Source organism: Thamnophis elegans, chromosome 1, assembly GCF_009769535.1.
Source record: "Thamnophis elegans isolate rThaEle1 chromosome 1, rThaEle1.pri, whole genome shotgun sequence".
NCBI lineage: Eukaryota > Metazoa > Chordata > Lepidosauria > Squamata > Colubridae > Thamnophis > Thamnophis elegans.
The window spans coordinates 4,726,528-4,748,885 of record NC_045541.1 but is presented as its reverse complement, the minus strand read 5'-3'; the positions used below and the strand labels follow the sequence as shown (position 1 = coordinate 4,748,885).

Below are 22,358 nucleotides of genomic sequence, written 5' to 3'. Positions count from 1 at the left end.
CTTTAAACCAGGACCTTTGATTTACAAAACAATGTCAATAAACATGTGTTAATATATACACCCAAGATTATGATCTATTGTGCTTAAAAGAACAGGCGTCCACAAGCCAACAAATCCTCGTTTAAACCTAGAATACAATTCTGATTTGAGCATATCTTTTGGTTCAAATATCAAATTAAGCTATCTGTGCATAACTTGCTTACACAATCATGTAAGCAAAGGAGGGGAAACTAGGAGAAACAATAAGAAAACATTAATATTTTAAAAAACAGGAGCCTTTGCTTAAAACATTAAACAGCATTAGACGCATTCCAGAGGTGGGTTCCTACCAGTTCGTACCTATTCGGTAGAACCGGTTCGTCAAATCTACCGAACCGGTTAGAAGAGGTTCCACCAGTGGACCCGGAAAGCAGGCCACACCTACAGAAGAGGCTCCAAAATTTTTTGAAACCTACTACTGACACAGACACACACACACGCACACACAGACAGACTCACACAGAGAGAGAAAGAGAAAGAGAAAGAGAAAGAAAGGAAGAAATAAATAAAGAAAAAAGAAAAAAGAAAAAAAGTGAGAGAGAGATGAAAGGAAAAAGGAAAAAGGGACAGAGAGACAAAAGGAAGGAAAGAGGGAGAGAGAGAGAGAGAGAGAGAGAGAGAAAGAAAGAAAGAAAGAAAGAAAGAAAGAAAGAAAGAAAACACATGGCCAGCAAGCCACTCCCACCAGGTCACATGGCCAGCAAGCCACTCCCACAAAGGAGGCCACACCCACAGAGTAGGTTCGAAAATTTTTTGAAACCCACCACTGACGCATTCTACCACTATCTTTTGAGGTACCGATTGTTAGTCAGAAAGTCATTAGCATGGAACAACTGCCTATCATATTACATCATGCTGCTCCTTCACTGTTAAACTACCAACATTTTGCGGATAGCAATCAAATGTATATCTGCAAAACTAACAGTAAGTAATAGAAATATGTACAGGATTTGAATGAATTCCAAGTTGACAAAGCTAATTGACCTGAATTTGCCTCCCCTCACTTGTGAATGGATCAAAAACTTCCTGACGGATCGTCCACATACAGTAAGGGTTGGGTCCTTTACATTTTCCACGCTGAAGCTCAGCACAGGCTCCCCTCAGGGCTGTGTGCTCAGCCCATACCTGTACTCACTGTATACATGTGACTGCATATCCTCTGATCCATCCAACATCATAATAAAGTTTGCAGACGACACAACGGTGCTGGGTCTCATAACTGAAGGGGACGAATCAGTATACAGGGAAGAAGTCCAGAAGGTCTGGATGCATGGTGCTCAAGAAACAACTTACATCTAAATACTAGTAAGACAAAGGAGATGGTGCTAGATTTCCGGAAGCACAGAGAGGAACCTGCCCCACTGTATATCGAGGGGGGCTGTGTGAAGAGGGTTTCCTCTTTTAAATTCTTGGGAGTGCGTATTAGTCAAGATCTCACCTGGGAAAACAACACGTCTCTGGTGATTGGAAAGGCCCAACAGAGACTTCATTTCCTTAGAGTCCTGCGAAAAAAACCAGGTGGAACAACGGCTGATGACCTCTTTCTATCGGTCCACCATAGAAAGTGTCCTCACATATTGCGTTACAGTACAGTATGCTGCTGCGGACAGGAAGGACCTACAGAGAGTGATCAATTCGGCACAAGAAACCATTGGTTGCCCTCTGACACCACTGGGTGACATCGCCAGATCTCGCTGCTTTAGCAGAGTAAGGAAGATACTCAGGAATGATTCACACCCTGGTCAGTGTCTCTTTGCACTTCTACCATCAGGCAGAAGACATCAAAGTATAGCCAGCCGAACAAACAGGTTTAAAGATAAGTTTCTATCCTTGGGCTGTCAGACTTTTAAATACCACCACAATTACTCCATGCACACGCTAGTTTTTTTTTCCTTTTTCTTTCTTTTTTCGTTTCTGTTATAATTTTGCGCCAGTGAGGTTAAAACCAATTTCATTGTATTTAAGCACAATGACAATAAAGATTATACTTATAATTCAAACAAATCTGGAAAAGTCTTTCTTCAAAGGTTTTTTTTCAAAGTGGGACAAGGCTTTATATACCTATAGGGAAAGAAAGAGGAACTCTTACAAAGAAAGAGCCGAGGTGGTGCAGTGGTTAGGGTGCAGTACTGCAGGCTACTTCAGCTGACTGTTATCTGCAGTTCAGCGGTTCTAATCTCACCGGCTCAGGGTTGACTCAGCCTTCCATCCTTCCGAGGTGGGTGAAATGAGGACCCGGATTGTTGGGGGCGATATGCTGACTCTGTAAACCGCTTAGAGAGGGCTGAAAGCCCTATGAAGCTGTATATAAGTCTAACTGCTATTGCTATTGCTAACTCAGCTGAACAAACGACAGCTCTACGTTATAATTACAGTGATCAATTTGTCACCAAATCTCTAGTTTCTATTTCTTTTTAAAGTGTCAGATTCCCAATGAAAGTGCTAGAAACTATCTTGGTAGCTTGGAGATTTTCATTCTATTTATTTAATCTTCAATTCAATTTAACTGCTGAAAACCAAACAGTTCAAGTTCTAACCAAGGACCGAAGAGCTGTCAAGGTAACGTCCGAATACAATATATAGGCCGTTCCAGGTAAGGTGGTTTTGTGCAACGTCAGAGAATTCGGATCTGATCAGTTCAAAATTTCCATGTATCTAGGCAACCCTTTTGGTATTGCTCTAAGGCAGTGATGGCAAACCTTTTCAGCACCGAGTGCCCAAAACGGAATGTGCGTGCATGCGAATGCATGTGCGTGTGCCAGAGTGCCAGAAACTCAACTGGTCTTTGGGTTTCTGGCATGCACATGCATGCCAGCCAGCTGGGCTTCACATGTGCCGGAGCACCGGAAACCAGCTGGTTGGTGCGCGCATGCCTGTTTTTTCTCCATTTGGGGGGGGCATTTTCAAGCTGTTTTCTGGTGCCCTTGAAGAGCAGCTAGTGATGGCGCATGTGCCCACAGAGAGGGCTCTGCATGCCACCTCTGGCACGCATGCCATAGGTTCGCCATCATGGCTCTAAGGGCTCCTATTACTATTAGTGCAACCATTTAAAGCCCTACATGGTTTAGGACCTGGCTACCTGAGAGACCGCCTCCTGCCATTTACCTCCCAACGACCAATAAGATCACACAGATTGGGCCTCCTCCGGGTGCCGTCGGCCGGTCAATGTCGGTTGGCGGCCCCCCGGGGGAGGGCCTTCTCTGTAGCTGCTCCGGCCCTATGGAATGATCTTCCCATTGAGATCCGGACCCTCACTACTCTTCCGGCCTTCTGTAAAGCTGCTGAGACCTGGCTGTTCCGGCAGGCCTGGGGCTGTTGATTAGTATCCAGCCCCACTCTAACAGTATGCATGGTGTGAAATTTTAACCATTGTATTCTTATTTTTAATTTTTTTTATATGTGTTTTTGTCTGCCTGTAAGCCGCCCAGAGTCCCAAGAGAGTGGGCGGCATACAAATGTCAATAAATTCAAATTCAAATTCATTAATTTCTTCCTCCATAATTGCTCAATTTCAATTTGCAGATTGCAGTATTCCGTTGTTTTTTTCTAGTTGCTTCTCTTCAATTCGTGCGTCACATGGTATTGCAATATCAATGAGCCAGATGTTTTTCTTTTCCACAATAGTTATGTCAGGCATGCTGTGGGCCGATGTCTTGTCTTTTTGGATTCAAAAGTCCCACAAGATCTTGACCTGTTCATTTTCAAGAACTTTGACAATCTGGTGTTCCCAGACATTTTCACTGCATTCCAACCCAAATTTCTGGCAAGGCTTCCAATGTATGATTTTGGCAACTCAATCATGATGTTCTAGATTATTATTATTATTATTATTATTATTATTATTATTATTATTATTATTATTATTCATTAAACATGAAACTCAGTCAACTGAAAATTTAAAAATGTATATGATTATTATTATTATTATTATTAGCCAGATGTTCAGACTAGTTTTGACATTTTTGTCCACCTATCAAGTCCTTACCATAGATATAAAGGATATATTATATTGTATTTCATATCATATTATATTATTATATTATATTAATTATATTATATTATATTAATTATATTATATTATATTATATTATATTATATTATATTATATTATTATATTATATTATATTATATTATATTATATTATATTATATTATATTATATTATATTATATTATATTATATTATATTATATTATATTATATTATATTATTATATTATTATATTATATTAATTTCTTTTATTCATTAAACATGAAACTCAGTCAACTGAACATTTAAAGATGTGTCACAAATACCATTGACTGGTGCTAATGATTGATACGAGTTGCTGCCAGCTTCCTAGGTATCAACCAAGTATCTTCTTAAAATATATGATGTTCCTGCAGTTCTTTGCAGTTCCGCTGGTGTTATTGCAGGAAGCTGCAATTTCTTGTTGTGTTTTGTAAAATTCTTGGACATGGCACAAGGGCCCCAATGACAATGGGTATAATGATGCCGCAGGGATAAGCAGATCTGGAGGTTTCATAGTGTTTCTTCTTGTTGTTATTATCTTAAATATTTCAGCCCCTTGTTCCAAGTTTACACTAAATCTTCCTTGTATATATTCTTCATTCATACTGGAATAATTTTTACTAAGATTTTATTTAGCTAATTCTCCAATCTTATTTTTAAATTAAATAAATCCCCAACCTTTTTTTTAATTCTTTCTAATTCTATTTCCATTCCAATCCGGTCTACTAAACGTGCATATTTATTTATCTTTATAGTTCCTCTAGTAGTTCATATTATATCCTATATGGAACCCGAAGACTGAGTCAGAGTTGGTGGTGTAACTGCTTACGTCCAGTTAAGTCCCACATCAGAGATGGGTTCCTACCAGTTCGCACCTGTTCGGTAGAACCGGTTCGTCAAATCTACCGAACCGATTAGAAGAGGTTCCACCAGTGGACCCGGAAAGCAGGCCACACCTACAGAAGAGGTTCCAACATTTTTTGAAACCCACCACTGGTCCTTGGATATGATTATTCTACACTATCATGCTCATACTTATAAAACTCAGTTTTGCCTCTGTGGAAGGTAAGGATGACTACTGCGTTTGTGGTGCAATCAGAACATTGCGTGTGTTGAAGTTGTTTTAACGCAAACCAAAGATGCCTTTTAAAAAACAAGTTTACATCCTATTCTTATGCATGCCAGTGCTGTGTGTGAGGTAATTTAAGGTGGTTCTGACAAGTGTCGTCGGCATCTTCATATCCGGTCACATGGGCGGCAAGCCACTCCCATCCGGTCACATGGGCGGCAAGCCACTCCCACAAAGGAGGCCACACCCACAGAGTAGGTTCGAACAATTTTTGAAACCCACCACTGTCCCACATCCTTATTATATGCCCAGGAGGAGCTGTTACACTTGAATAGCTCTAAGGATTGTTTTGCAGAAGAGGGAGCAATTGGGCTAGTCTGGCTGCTTGGTGATGCTCGCCTTAGTGATGCAAGAAAGTGAGGAGAGAAACAACACTGCTCTTCTGATGTGATGAAGTCATGGATACAGAAGAGGGATTTATTTCACATTGCCACAATTCCCTGGGGAAATTAGCAACAATCTTTTTATAGTGAACATTGTGAAGGTAGGAATAACGGCCTCAGTGTAAATCAGCACTTTCTTTCTTATTGGTGGAGAGATTATTCTAAGCTTTGAAAACTATTAGGGATTGGTAGAGAAGAGGCAGAGTGTTGAATGAAATATTTTTATGGGGATAACAGATCCCAGCCCAAGTTTCCCTCTTGGGACTGCAAAGCAAACAAACAAAAATCTTCAATGGGGAGCAACCTTCTTACTTATGGACAGAGAAAGCAAAACTGGTACAAGTACAGAATATGAGGACTTTCCCAAGCCTATGACGCATAAGCAGCAGAAACATGGGCAGACCCTTGTGGAGGACATGAGTTGTAAGAGTAGGAGAGTAAGCATGGGGCTACCAAGGCAATGCTTTCCTTTATTAATCATTTAATAATGAGACTCTGGGTGAGAAATAAAAATCAGTCCTTTACTCAGATGACACTATCAGAAGATTGTCCCGCGCACTGCCATTTTACAACAACCTTCATCAGGTCTGCCTGCACAGACACGGTGCAACTCTAAGTTAGAGTTTTCAGAAGAGTTGGTAAAGAAAGAGACAATATACTCTCTCAATATACTGCACTGCCAAGATGCCATTTGGACTCTGCTAATGGATTAACTGGTGCAGGGCATCCCCAAGAGCATGGAGACAGCCCATAACCCAGGACATCAGGGCTGAGCAACAATGGCTGGACACATCTGTTGTAATATAATTCCTTGTGTAGGTGTGGGTCACCCATGGCCCAGTTCATACCAGGGCATGCAGAGCCACGCTGAACCACACAGGAGAAAACAAACTCCTAAAACTCCATAACATCCTGATAGTTCATAACATCCTGAGATGTGCCCTACCAATGACGTCCAGGATTTGACCATATATAAACTGAGCAGTAGGTTAGAAATTGTACTTTTACAGGCTGTCTTTACTCACATGCTATTGCTCCTCCTGCCTTTGTCCTATCTCAATAAAAGGGGCTCTCAGACCCCCAATCTGGGTCGCTCCATCCCGAGAAAGATTGTGTCCTGTCTTTTCTCCACATTGGCCTCATGGACGAACCACGGGAACGTTACACACATCTACCTTGATCCCAACAGTCAAAGGACTTTTTTTTTAATTGTTAGAGCTTCTTTTTTCTAATTCTTTCTAAAGGACAAAAAAAAAAAGATTTGGGAAACTAAAGCAGTTGCACATCAAGGAATGTAGCATCCAGCGGTGGGTTCCTACTGGTTCGGACCCGTTCTCCCGGACCGCTAGTGCTGGCTTCAAACAGAGAGTGAACTGGTTCTTTCTTTTTTTGTTAAAAGAGGGCCCACCTGCTTGCCCCTGGTTTATAATCACCTTTATACCGGTGTGCTCAGCGAACCAGCACTAAACCGATTAGGAACCCACTACCAGTAGCATCTCTTAATTTTTGCCTATTTGGGATAAGTAGGTAACTAAAAAATTAATATTGAGCAGAAAGAACCCCACAAATATTCCACTAATTTAAAAACAAATTTATTCTGAGATGTCTGGACTATACACACAGAGAGAGAGAGAGAGAGAGAGACAGAGACAGACAGACAGAGAGACAGAGAGAAAGAGACAGACACACACAGAGAGAGAGAGACAGAGACAGAGAGAGAGAGACAGAGAGAGAGAGAGAGAAAGACAGAGAGAGAGAGACACAGAGACAGACAGAGAGAGACAGACACACACACACACACACGGAGAGAGAGAAAGAGGGAGGGAGACGGGATAAACTAAAAAAGAAATGATGATAATCAAATCTTTTCTATTTAATCTCATTTTCTGATTCCAAAATATAATTAGAAATTTCTCGCTTCAAGGAGTTCAGTTTCTTGCCTTTTTATATACTGTACGTTTCCTTGAGTGTCGAGTCTATCCTTTTTTATTACGTGACTATTTTTAATTTTCAATTTCTTCTACATAGTCAAGTTATGAGTGAAATCTTTCTTCATGTGTTCCTTCATTAAATCACAGAAACTTCCATAAACTCTGAAGCAATTATTTATTTATTTACTTATTCAATTTGTACAGTTACCCATCTTACATAACTGACTCTTTTCCACTGGTACTGACAATTGTGCCCACCTGTTAAGGATCACATCTTCCTCATTTCAATTAGCCACTTGTCCACTAAAAAAACTGCAAAGACAATACTTATTCAATAGGTAGAAGCTTCTTTGCTATCGTTCAGACCTCAGGGACCACTAAATTCATAATTTTAAATCCCGTGGACCACTAATATGAATTTTTTAAAAAGATAAATAGTATTTAGTGCAATATAAAAAAATGCAAATTTTTCTGCGGACCACCAAAATTTTCTCATGGACCACCAGTTGGTGACCACTGGTTTAGACCACTCTTCTTCAAATAGGGAGGGTCCCTACACCCATCTAATTCTTCCAAAAGCTTTTGGGGGGCTGAATAAGAACTGCAAAAATGCTAATCCATCCCCCATCTTCTCCCTACTGATGACATTTCCAATATCAGATACTTCAAAAAGGACAGAGAAAGTTTTTATTTTCAGTCCCTGAGTCATGATTTGTTTGGTCTGGGGGAGGGGGTTGTATGTATATTTTATAAATTAATTGTTCCTTTGATTTTAATTTCTGTACACTTCCTAAAATCACCTTGGTGAGATAAATAACAAATACTTTATTTTTTGGAGTATAAGACGTACCTTTTTCCCTCAAAAAAGAGGCTGAAAATCTGGGTGCGTCTTATACACTGAAACTCTGCCCCTTCACCACAATGGCCGTGCATAGCTTTTAGGAGGCTTTCAGAGAGCTCCTGGGGGCTGGGGAGGGCAGCCCCCCCCCAGCTCCCAGGAACACTCTATAAGCCTCCTAAAGGCTATCCAGGCCCTCTTTTGACATAAAATGGGCCATTTTTGTGAAAACGGGCCATTTTTTGCTCTCCAAGCCTCCTAAAGGCTATTCATGCTCTTTAAAAAAAAAAAACGACCTGTTTTCGTGAAAAATGGGGCATTTTTTGGGTTTGCAGAGTGCAAAAACTTTTTTTTAATTTGTCTCTTCAAAACCTTGGCACATCTTATACTCCAAAAAATACAGTACATAAAATGTTAAAAGAGGCTCCAAACTCTGCTCTCATTTTCTCCCTCTCAGAAAGGCATTTTCCCAACCCTCTCATATCTCCACCATTGTTCATACAGCTACAGTGTGATTTTGGGTGATGTAAATCCTTCCTTTCTGCACAAAATCCTAAGATTACAAACTTCTTTCATTTGGAATAGACTAAAACATATCTGCTATTTACATAGGCATCACACATCAAAAATTTATAATACTATGGAAATTAATGGCTCTTTAGTTTTACCATTCTGCATTTATAATTATTCCATTTATACAATCAGCTCTATATCAATACAAATTTGGCACAGGGTATCTCACAAGAGGTTCAATTACACCTAATACTACCTAATTCTGTCTAAGAAGAATTGCATTGTAAAGGATGTAAAAGAATGTTAAGAATACTTTTTTCCAAATCTATTCTGAATGAGCATACTCTCAGAAGGATCAAGTATACTACAAATGTCTTCCTATTCTACTGAAAACAGCCTGTTGATTTCAAAATGTATCAATATTTCAAAATAATACATTTAACACAATATATGAAACATAGTATACTCTCATTTTCTGGCCTTCTATGTAAGGTTACAATTCTTATACTAAAAACTTACAAAATTATCTTCTCTCAGCTGTTTCTAAAATGCTCACAACTCTAACAGAATCTTTATAACACAAAAAGCAAGTAAAAAGGTGATTTGGAGATCCTTTTGAAAAAGAATTCTTTTTAGAGGTTATCTTTGCTGTAAATCAGAACCTTTTTTTCAGCTGTGGTTTACACATTTTATTTTTAAAAAAAGAACTACCCTTTAAACTTTATTTTTAGGCCTCCAAAGACCAATTGTGACACAACACTTGATACAGGTGAGCAACTTTTCAGAATTTAGGGCAAGTTAAAGGAATTGTATGGCTGTGGTGCTTTATTAAAAAATAGCGAAAAATCCAGAGCGGTTACAAAATAAGGACTGGGGGATCTGGTCTTGGTCTGAGGTCTGCAGGCTGCCCACCCCAGGACAAATCTATGAAGTATGCCATTTTTTCTTGATTTAATGTTGCAGTATTCCTTGTGGGCTTTTTATTAATATTACTTGTTTGCTATTTTTAACTTTCTGTTTCTGCATTAACTATTTCAGGCTGCTCAGAACCTTCAGAAATAGAATGGCACACAAACAAACTTTAGTGTGCACAGACGACCCAGAAATTCAGAATCGATCTGTGTGAGCCCAAGTATTGTAATTCCAAAAGTAGGCTAATCAAAGCCTACATCCAAAAGACGATTCAGAAAAATAGACATTTACCCTTCAGCAGAGGGAAATTTCAGTGGTTATAAACATTTGTCTTTGTTAAGGTCAGAGGACACACTGGAATAAAATTTCCAAACAAAAAGTTGTAAGAAATTGAGATTCTACATAATTTGGTGCGTAGATCTTTGAGTGATATTCTTCTAAAATAAGTTTAATAAGCAGCCTGAAAGTGTAAATGCTGAGCTTTTATTTATTTTGGAGAAGCTGCCATGGCATGGCAATTTGAAGTGCCACAAAACTGCAGAAGAACAAACTAAGACAGTGTTTCTCAACCTTGGCAACTTGAAGATGTCTGGACTTCAACTCCCAGAATTCCCCAGCCAGCGAATTCGCTGGCTGGGGAATTCTGGGAATTGAAGTCCAGACATCTTCAAGTTGCCAAGGTTGAGAAACACTGAACTAAGACCAGAACCTTGTTAAGGCTGGGAGCTTGCTAGGATCTCAGGACTTTGCTCTGAATTACCTCATTTTGCCTCTGAACCTGAATTCACAAATATCAATTTTTCTAGGACATTTATTTTAATAGAAACTAGCACAACTAGCAGAGTAATGAGTCATGTGCAGGGGTGAAATTCAGCAGGTTCTGAAGAACTGGTAGTGCAAATTTTGAGTAGTTCGGAGAACCGGCAAATACCACCTCTGGCTGGCCCCAGAGTGGGATGGGAATGGAGATTTTGCAATATCCTTCTCCCAGGAGCGGGGAGGGAATGGGGATTTTGCAGCATCCTTCCCCTGCCAGGTCCACCAAGCCACGCCCCACAGAACCGATAGTAAAAAAAAATGCATTTCACCATTGTCATATGTAATTGGGTTGCTTATAAGCTAACAAATTGAGATATAGTAAAATCTAGCCCAGTTTTCCCACTGGAAAGACAATGCTACTGCCAGCACTATAAATTGTGTTTTTTTTTTTAAAGAAATGTGAAGAATACAAGAAGTAAGAAAATGATTAAAAAGATTAATATTAAAAATCACATAGTATCAATGATTATTAATTTAATGACTATTAATTTAATGAAGATTTTATCATATCATTACCATGTACCTCTACATAGCAGTTATAATGTTAATCTCCCATACAAAAGTTTTCTTTGTATGATACAATAATACAATAGCAGAGTTAGAAGGGACCTTGGAGGTCTTCTAGTCCAATCCCCTACCTAGGCAGGAAACCCTATACCGTTCCAGACAAATGGCTATCCAACATCTTCTTAAAGACTTCCACTGTTGGGGCATTCACAACTTCTGGAGGCAACTTCTGTTCCACTGATTCATTGTTCTAACTGTCAGGAGATTTCTCCTCAGTTCTAAGTTGCTTCTCTCCTTGATTAGTTTCCACCCATTGCTTCTTCTTTTACCCTCAGGTGCCTTGGAGAATAGTTTGATTCCCTCTTCTTTGTGGCAATCCCTGAGATATTGGAACACTGCTATCATGTCTCCTATATATATAATCTATAATAAGAGCTCATGCATATGAATTGCAAATTGTTTTTCCTTAGTTTTGGGGCTTATAGGAGAGAGCTTCAAAAACCTCTACTAAGACAATACCATCATTAAAACTCTCTCTTCTCCATAGATATTAGATCACTTATAAATTGATTTTATATGCAAGTTTGCAACTCAACCCCACATAAATTTACTCAGAAGGATGTTTAATGTGGTTCCATCCCAGACTTGGATGTGCAGCTAGAATAGCTTCCACTGAAACCTGTACAAGTTATTTTCACATGAATTTAGGATCAGAATGAAAATGACTCATATCGTCTTGCTCTTAATACTAACTCCCACATATCAGAAAGATGTTAATTTAGTCCAGGCAAGATTTTTTTTTCATTATCGTCTGTAATTCTATATTTGAACATTGCAAGGTATTAAAAAAATAAAATACAGAATCTAGATTGCCACAATCCCATATTTCTAAAAATGTACCAAAATATTCAGACTCCACCCACATAATGAAATATATGCTAATTTTTGTATCCGTGTTATCAGAATGATGTTTTATCAATGAAACATATTCCTTCTTCTAAAATAGTCATATTAATGGAAAAAACATTTTGTCTTAAAATTCTTGTACTACAATTTTAATGCATGGATTTCTGTGCTTTTGGAGAATAATCCACCAATTCAGAATACCCACCCACCCTTCATCCACATATGCCAAGTGCAGGACCAGCCACAATCATGAAATAAATCCATTATTATTTCTGAGCCATGAAATTCTTATTATGAGTAGATTTTTAATAAAAATTCTTCTCCTGATACAGGCAGATGTTGAAGGTAACAGGCTAAATACAAGCAACTATAATACAAGCACGGGAATATTAAATGGTATTCACCTGAGCACAAATATATAAAGTAATCATGGAAGTGTTCATAATTGATCTTAATTCTCTTGCAATCAGATGGACTAGCAGAACAATATTACAGAAAACTCAATTTAAGGGGGGAAAAAATCTTGTCATTAGGTACCTAGGTTTTAGTTAATGAACTTTACTTAACAATTTTGTACTAGGACAGAGTCCTGACAATGCCACTAGGATTATATTCAGCATTGTTACTTGCCTTGTTTCAAGGAACTGTTCAATTACAATTACAGGAGCTTCTAAATCTGGATTACATTCTGAGTATTTTCAGTTTTGTGAACCCAAAAAACTTCATCTAAATATTGAATTGAATTGAATTGAATTTATTGCATTTATATGCCGCCCTTTTCCCCAAAGGGGACTCAGGGCGGCTCACAATCCAAGCCAGGGAAGGGGGTACAGATAAGGGATAAAAAAGGCGAACAGAACAATACACAATTTAAAAGCACACAACAACCATACCATTCGAGCGGGGGGGGGGGGCAAAAGCTCTTTAGCCCCAGGCCTGTCGGAACAACCAGGTTTTAAGGGCTTTGCGGAAGGCCTGGAGGGTGGTGAGGGTTCGAATCTCCACGGGGAGCTCGTTCCAGAGGGTCGGAGCAGCCACAGAGAAGGCTCTCCTCCGGGTAGTCGCCAGTCGGCATTGGCCGGCGGATGGAATTCGGAGGAGGCCTAATCTGTGGGATCTGATCGGTCTATTGGAGGTAATTGGCAGCAGGCGGTCTCTCAAGTACCCAGGTCCAATACCATGAAGGGCTTTATAAGTGACGACTAGCGCCTTGAAGCGTATCCGAAGACCAATAGGCAGCCAGTGCAGCTCGCGGAGGATAGGTGTTACGTGGGTGAACCGAGGTGCACCCACAATCGCTCGCGCGGCTGCATTCTGGACAAACTGAAGTCTCCGAATGCTCTTCAAGGGCTGCCCCATGTAGAGCATGACTGAATGTAGAATATGACTGAACACCTCTCCATGCAGGTCACTGGTACATCTCCATGATTACATACCATTCTCACAACTGAGCAGGGGAACCAATTAATTCCTGGCTCTGATGCCAATACTGTCTTGCAACGGTAGTGCTGAAGCCTGATAGCAGAGAAGACCTCTTGTTTAACCATCTCCCTATGTCACTTTATGAGCCTCACACTACAGCAGAAGAGATTTCTTTGCCAATGACCTTTAGGTGGTCTGAGGAATTAGTTAAAGTGCAGCAAAAACTGAAGATGGGGTTAAGGTGTTAGCTGAGGCCAATTTTTGCATTCCCCTATTGATCAGTTACATGCATTGCTACTCATTCCACATGGAGGCTGAGAGAAGAATTCCAACAGTATAAAAATGATGCTGAGGGAGTCAGAGGAATAAAACAGTTGTTTTATTCAATGCATTTTCTTTTATTTGAAAATAAACACATCTTAATATGCACTGGAAAGTAGAAATGGGGAAAACTAATAATACATAGAGTTGTAATTCTGTAATACATACTAAATATTGCAATATTTAAGCTTAAGTAATGGAACAGGTAGAAAGACTGTTAAGTCCTTGGACCATAAATCTTTTCTGAAAAGAACACGCCAATGATCATAAATGACCAAAAATTGAAGCAAAATAATACTTCTCGTCACTTAAAAGTGTTGCTTTAAATAAACGTAATTTTTAGGGAAGTATATATTAGATCTTGACTTCAGCTCACTTTTCTGCAGTTCAAGAACTTTTAATAAAATCCTCCCATCATGAAATAGGCACAAAAGATCTAAGCTACAATTTCAGTCTACCATTTCAAGGTGCGACAAAATTGCTGCTATTCTATTTAATAAAAAATATTTTAAATGTTGGCATCCCATGCTGAGATAAAACTCTGTACATGTTTAATAAAAGAATATTTACCATGTTTTCCCGAAAATAAGAGTTTTATTTTCTTTTGACTCCCAAAATAAGCACTTGGCCTTATTGTTGGGGAGGGTCTTATTATTTTTTGAGGTGCAGGAGGTGGCCAGCGTGGTCACCTCATGGCTGCTGCTGTGTTGCAATATTTTCGAGGTGGGGGCTTATTTTAGTGCATGCGCTCAAAAGCCCCGATTGGGCTTATGATCTGGGAAGCTCTTGTTTTGGGGAAAACAGGGTATATGTGTGGTTTGCAATTGAATTTAGATTTCTGCCACAAAAGAAATATCCTGCATTCATCTAGGAATCATGCAAATTAAGCACTTGCTTTTTTTCAACAAATAACAGATTCAAATTCAGCTCAATTTCAGAAAATGTGGTTTGAAAAGCTAGAGTTTGAGAAACAGAAGCTCCAAGTTCTCTTTGGGCTGACCCAGCTGTACCAACAATTATTTGTCTCTTCACCAAGACCTCACTTAGTTTAGATTAGCTGGACTAATTTAAGGAACTTTCCCTAAAACTGGTCCAGAAACATGGTTCATTATTTCTGTGTGGATAACAGTCCAGCCTTGTCTAGATCATCTCAACTATCCAGGCGCAGGTTCACTTTGGAAACTAATCTGAAGGATCTTCCTTTCCAACTGGCTGGATTATTGCAATGCGCTCTACATGGGGCTACCCTTGAAAAGCTTTCGGAGAATACAGTTAGTCCAAAATGCAGCCGCGTGAGTGATATTGGGTGTACCAAGGTACACCCATGTTACACCTGTCCTCCGCGAGCTGCACTGGCTACCAATTGGTCTCCGGATGCAATTCAAGGCGTTGGTCATTACCTTTAAAGCCCTACATGGCTTAGGACCAGCGTACCTGCGAGACCGCCTACTGCCACATACCTCCCAATGGCCGGTGAGATCCCACAGGGTGGGCCTCCTTCGGATGCCGTCAGCCAGTCAGTGCCGGCTGGCGGGCCCCCGGAGAAGAGCCTTCTCTGTGGCTGCTCCGACCCTTTGGAATCAGCTACCCCCAGAGGTCCGGGCCTTGCCCATTCTCATGGCCTTCAGGAAGGCTGTTAAAACCTGGCTGTTCCGGCAGGCCTGGGGCTGTTGACCTTATTGTAAAGGTTCAGCCCCGACTAGAACGAATGTGTGTTGTGAATTTTAAATTATTATTTTTTCCTTTTACTTTTTCCTTTCGCTTTGTAAGCCGCCCAGAGTCCTGCGGGATTGGGCGGCCTATAAATTTAATAAATAAATAATAATAACTTTCTCTTGGAAGATTTTTTTTTCCCCAAAATCATCCACCAAACAACTATTTCAACAATCCCTTTTCCACGTGTCTCATGGAAGAAATTTTGGACCCAATGCTTTGGCATAACAGTTAATTGGCGGACACTCTTAAAACCAGGGATAGATCATGAGCTGCCCTACATAATTCATTCACAAAACTAGGTGCCTTCAATGAACACGGGATAGCACCTAGGAATTCCCAAAATGGGAAGATGGGAGTAATCCTGCACAGAATCCCAGCCTAAGAAATGGGAAGATCCTGCACAGAATCCCAGCCTAAGAAATGGGAAGATCCTGCACAGAATCCCAGCCTAAGAAATGGGAAGATCCTGCACAGAATCCCAGCCTAAGAAATGGGAAGATCCGAGTAATCCTGCACAGAATCCCAGCCTAAGAAATGGGAAGATCCTGCACAGAATCCCAGCCTAAGAAATGGGAAGATCCGAGTAATCCTGCACAGAATCCCAGCCTAAGAAATGGGAAGATGGGAGTAATCCTGCACAGAATCCCAGCCTAAGAAATGGGAAGATCCTGCACAGAATCCCAGCCTAAGAAATGGGAAGATCCTGCACAGAATCCCAGCCTAAGAAATGGGAAGATCCTGCACAGACTCCCAGCCTAAGAAATGGGAAGATCCGAGTGATCCTGCACAGAATCCCAGCCTAAGAAATGGGAAGATCCTGCACAGAATCCCAGCCTAAGAAATGGGAAGATCCTGCACAGAATCCCAGCCTAAGAAATGGGAAGATCCTGCACAGAATCCCAGCCAAAGAAATGGGAAGATCCGAGCAAATCCTGCACAGAATCCCAGCCTAAGAAATGGGAAGATCCTGCACAGAATCCCAGCCAAAGAAATGGGAAGATCCGTGTAATCCTGCACGGAATCCCAGCCTAAGAAATGGGAAGATCCTGCATAGAATCCCAGCCTAAGAAATGGGAAGACCCGAGTAATCCTGCACAGAATCCCAGCCTAAGAAATGGGAAGATCCTGCACAGAATCCCAGCCTAAGAAATGGGAAGATCCTGCACAGAATCCCAGCCTAAGAAATGGGAAGATCCTGCACAGAATCCCAGCCTAAGAAATGGGAAGACCCGAGTAATCCTGCACAGAATCCCAGCCTAAGAAATGGGAAGATCCTGCACAGAATCCCAGCCTAAGAAATGGGAAGATCCTGCACAGAATCCCAGCCTAAGAAATGGGAAGACCCGAGTAATCCTGCACAGAATCCCAGCCTAAGAAATGGGAAGATCCTGCACAGAATCCCAGCCTAAGAAATGGGAAGATCCTGCACAGAATCCCAGCCTAAGAAATGGGAAGATCCTGCACAGAATCCCAGCCTAAGAAATGGGAAGATCCGTGTAATCCTGCACAGAATCCCAGCCTAAGAAATGGGAAGATCCTGCACAGAATCCCAGCCTAAGAAATGGGAAGATCCTGCACAGAATCCCAGCCTAAGAAATGGGAAGATCCTGCACAGAATCCCAGCCTAAGAAATGGGAAGATCCGAGTAATCCTGCACAGACTCCCAGCCTAAGAAATGGGAAGATCCGTGTAATCCTGCACAGAATCCCAGCCTAAGAAATGGGAAGATCCTGCACAGACTCCCAGCCTAAGAAATGGGAAGATCCTGCACGGAATCCCAGCCTAAGAAATGGGAAGATCCGAGTAATCCTGCACAGAATCCCAGCCTAAGAAATGGGAAGATCCGTGTAATCCTGCACGGAATCCCAGCCTAAGAAATGGGAAGATCCTGCACAGAATCCCAGCCTAAGAAATGGGAAGATCCTGCACAGAATCCCAGCCTAAGAAATGGGAAGATCCTGCACAGACTCCCAGCCTAAGAAATGGGAAGATCCGAGTGATCCTGCACAGAATCCCAGCCTAAGAAATGGGAAGATCCTGCACAGAATCCCAGCCTAAGAAATGGGAAGATCCTGCACAGAATCCCAGCCTAAGAAATGGGAAGATCCTGCACGGAATCCCAGCCAAAGAAATGGGAAGATCCGAGCAAATCCTGCACAGAATCCCAGCCTAAGAAATGGGAAGATCCTGCACAGAATCCCAGCCAAAGAAATGGGAAGATCCGTGTAATCCTGCACGGAATCCCAGCCTAAGAAATGGGAAGATCCTGCATAGAATCCCAGCCTAAGAAATGGGAAGACCCGAGTAATCCTGCACAGCCTAAGAAATGGGAAGATCCTGCACAGAATCCCAGCCTAAGAAATGGGAAGATCCTGCACAGACTCCCAGCCTAAGAAATGGGAAGATCCTGCACGGAATCCCAGCCTAAGAAATGGGAAGATCCGAGTAATCCTGCACAGAATCCCAGCCTAAGAAATGGGAAGATCCTGCACAGACTCCCAGCCTAAGAAATGGGAAGATCCTGCACAGAATCCCAGCCTAAGAAATGGGAAGACCCGAGTAATCCTGCACAGAATCCCAGCCTAAGAAATGGGAAGATCCTGCACAGAATCCCAGCCTAAGAAATGGGAAGATCCTGCACAGAATCCCAGCCTAAGAAATGGGAAGATCCTGCACAGAATCCCAGCCTAAGAAATGGGAAGATCCGAGTAATCCTGCACAGAATCCCAGCCTAAGAAATGGGAAGATCCGAGTAATCCTGCACAGAATCCCAGCCTAAGAAATGGGAAGATCCGAGTAATCCTGCACAGAATCCCAGCCTAAGAAATGGGAAGATCCTGCACAGAATCCCAGCCTAAGAAATGGGAAGATCCGAGTAATCCTGCACAGAATCCCAGCCTAAGAAATGGGAAGATCCTGCACAGAATCCCAGCCTAAGAAATGGGAAGATCCGAGTAATCCTGCACAGAATCCCATCCTAAGAAATGGGAAGATCCTGCACAGACTCCCAGCCTAAGAAATGGGAAGATCCGAGTAATCCTGCACAGAATCCCAGCCTAAGAAATGGGAAGATCCTGCACAGACTCCCAGCCTAAGAAACGGGAAGATCCGAGTGATCCTGCACAGAATCCCAGCCTAAGAAATGGGAAGATCCTGCACAGAATCCCAGCCTAAGAAATGGGAAGATCCTGCACAGACTCCCAGCCTAAGAAATGGGAAGATCCTGCACGGAATCCCAGCCTAAGAAATGGGAAGATCCTGCACAGAATCCCAGCCTAAGAAATGGGAAGATCCTGCACAGACTCCCAGCCTAAGAAATGGGAAGATCCTGCACGGAATCCCAGCCTAAGAAATGGGAAGATCCTGCACAGAATCCCAGCCTAAGAAATGGGAAGATCCTGCACGGAATCCCAGCCTAAGAAATGGGAAGATCCTGCACAGAATCCCAGCCTAAGAAATGGGAAGATCCTGCACAGACTCCCAGCCTAAGAAATGGGAAGATCCGAGTGATCCTGCACAGAATCCCAGCCTGGGAAGCTGGGTGGGCAAGCAGTCCCCGTCCACCCCTCTTCCCCATCCAGGCTCCAATGCCCTAAATAACAAGCGCTCCCGAGATGATTCCTGGAGGGGCTTTGCAAACAAGCCCTGCTGTAGCGAAATCCCCTTCCTCCCGTTTCCCAGGACCTTCCTTCGGCTCTCTCTCGGGTGCCGGGCAGGGGAAGGGGCGGCATTTCGGAAAGTTTCCCCCGAGCCGAAGTTGAAATGGGGATTCACCTGGAGGGGCTTTGGAAGGAGAGGCGGCGGCGTCGAGAGGGGCTCGCAGGGCGTGGAGGAGGCGGAGAAGGAGACCCCCCTCTTCTGCCATTTAGCAAGGGATGCAGCGTCCCCTCCACTCGGTCCAAGACGGGGGCTTGAATTTAAAACTCGGGAAGAAACTACCGGAGGCTCCGGCGCCTCCAATTAAACTTTAAAGGCCGGCGGCGGCGGCGGCGGCGGCGGCCCAAGAAGACGCGCTCCCCCGAACCATGCCGGGGCGCACCCACCCCGCGGCAGAAGCTGCCCAAAATTAGCGTCCGGTGTCATTATTTCGCCCCAATAATCGCCGGCGGTTATTCCCCCCTTCCTCGGCTTCGTTGCCCCGAGCTCTCCGCTGCCGCCACCCCCGGCCCACCCGCCCGCCCGTCAGTCCGTCAACGGCCGGCTGGGGGCCTTGGCTGGGACTCCCGGCCTGAAGCGCCACCCCCGAACCCCAAACCAACGTGGAGTCGGGGAAGGTTTCGACTGAACCCGCTTTAATCTTGCCGGTTCGGGCCCGCCGGAGCGGCGGGGGGGGGGGGTGGTGGTGGTGCGGGGAACTCACAGGCCTGGCCTCGGTTCAGCACCCGCGCTCCCCCGTTAAGACAGGCCCGACCCGGAGCCTCTTCCCCCGCCGTTACGGCTTTACGAAGTCCGCCTCGCCTTCCCCTCCTTTTTTTTTCCTTCCGCGGCTTCCCAAACCCCACCAAGTCCCCCTCGAGGCCTAGAGCGCCCCTTCGGATCCCCGGCCTCGCGTACCCCTCCCGGCCGCCCGCCCTGCGCCCGCCGCGCCGCCTGCCGCTCTACGCGAGCCCGGGGATGGAGGCCGGGCCTGGCTTACCTTTCCAGCTGCCTTTTTTTTTTCCGCTCTCCTCTCCCCCCTTTTCCCCTCTGTTGGGCTGACAAGACCGGAGTTTCCTTCCCCAGCAGAGGGACCGGGGAAATGGGGCTCGGAGGGCTGCTTCAGCGCTGAGGAGCCGCTGCCGCCGCTGCCCCGCTGGCTCCTGAGGAGAAAAAAGATTCCTTTTTAGAAGAGGCGGAAAGCTTTGAACGGGGGAGCTCTCTTTTTTTATTGTATTTAAAAACTACAAAGTGCTCAGAGGGTAGGTGATTATTAAGGGGAATCCCTGAATATATTCTCCGGCAAAGAAGGCAGGGCTGTTGGGGCTGCTCGAGAAGAGAGCCGAGCAGCCTCCTACAGCACCACTACAGGCACTGAGAGGACATAACACCAGAGAGCCGCTTCTCTGCCCTCCAAAACAACAACTTTCCTACCATCTTGGAGGTAATATAGAAAGAGGGAGAGAAAGAAAGAAGAAGGTGGAGGAGGAGGAGGAAGAAGAGGAGGAGGATGAAAAGGAGGAGAAGTACAGCTTTCAATGAAGTGTATCAGGAATACTTGAGATAACAGGGCGGTGGAAGGTGTGTGTGTGATTTTCCTGGAGCAAATTCCCATTTTCGAAGCCCCCAAGGGCGGCTTAGAATGAAATAATTTCCATCCTAAAAAGAAGGTTTTTTTTTCTTCATGTGTTATTTTAAAATAAAAATAAGGGGGCTATGTGTTGATTTTTTTTTTTCCCCTGGAATATGTGAGTTAAAAACTGAAGATTATGAAAAAAAAAAATTGAAATCTCTCCTGGAGTGGTTAATATGTAACATAGCCTAAAATTGATATTGGATTATTTGGACAGAACTGGATTATTATTATTATTTTTTTTACTCAAGGTAAGCCAAAGGAATTAATCTTTTGATGGTGGAATATAGGTTTTTTTTTAAGGAAACCAAGGATAAAAAAATTGAAATATTAGTAAATGCTATATCTATCTATATCTATCTATCTACCTACCTACCTACCTATCTATCTATCTATCTATCTATCTATCTATCTATCTATCTATCTCTATCTATCTATCTATCTATCTATCTATCTATCTATATCTACATATCTATCTATCTATATCTATCTATCTATCTATCTATATCTATCATCTATCTATCTATCTATATCTACATATCTATCTATCTATATCTATCTATCTATCTATCTATCTATCTATCTATATCTATCATCTATCTATCTATATCTATCTATCTATATCTATCTATGTATATCTATCTATCTATATCTATCTATCTATCTATCTATCTATCTATCTATCTATATCTACATATCTATCTATCTATATCTATCTATCTATCTATCTATCTATCTATCTATCTATCTATATCTATCTATCTATCTATCTATCTATCTATATCTACATATCTATCTATCTATATCTATCTATCTATCTATCTATCTATATCTATCATCTATCTATCTATATCTATCTATCTATATCTATCTATGTATATCTATCTATCTATATCTATCTATCTATCTATCTATCTATCTATCTATCTATATATATATATATATATATATATATATATATATATATATGTTGTTTTTCCCCCCAGGCTGCTGTGTTTCTAAGTACTGTAGTGTAAAAGGGTTGATCAAACTGATTAATGGATGGTGCATTAATTTTAATAATTGTATCTTTCCTTAAATTTGTTTTAATTCTTTTTATTTTGCTGTGAGCCGCCCGGAGTCCCAATGGGAGTGGGCGGCATACAAATTTTATTAAACTTACAAACTTACTTACTTAAAAAAACTTTTTAAGGATGGAAGTTGGGCATTCAATGGACTGTTTAAGGGAGCGATAACCTTTGTATACATTTCTTTATTTGGACTGTGTTTTGACTGAAGTACAAAATTTGGGTGTTTTTCCAAAGTTGAGGAAGTTATTAAGTTTCTGTTTTTGAGAGGGGGAAAAACTTGACCCAATAGGAAGTTGGCTCTATAATAAATGATATAGTTTGTAAAAGACACTGTAAAGGCTAAATTGAAGAAGGGAACAGAAAAAATTATAATTTTACATAGTATGAAGTACCTAGAAAATGGCTCATTGAATTTTATATTAATTGCATAGTTAAGAATTCTATTATCTTTGCAATGCTTAACTAAATGTATGTTTTAACTTACCTTAGATCTGTCCTGAATTTATGTTACAGAATGTCTGCGTTTCTTTGATTTGGGCCCTGCGATCATAATCTATAATTAATTTAATTTCTA

General features: G+C 41.8%; 1 protein-coding gene across 1 annotated transcript in view; it reads right to left on the bottom strand.

The window, feature by feature from the left end:
* Positions 1-21,067, bottom strand: part of INO80D (INO80 complex subunit D) — a 58,559-nt gene extending 37,492 nt beyond the window's left edge. Inside the window, exon 1 of the mRNA XM_032216447.1 lies at positions 20,082-21,067. The gene's annotated coding sequence lies outside the window, so the exon portion shown is untranslated. The remainder of the gene's footprint in view (positions 1-20,081) is intronic.
* Positions 21,068-22,358: the final 1,291 nt, after the last annotated feature.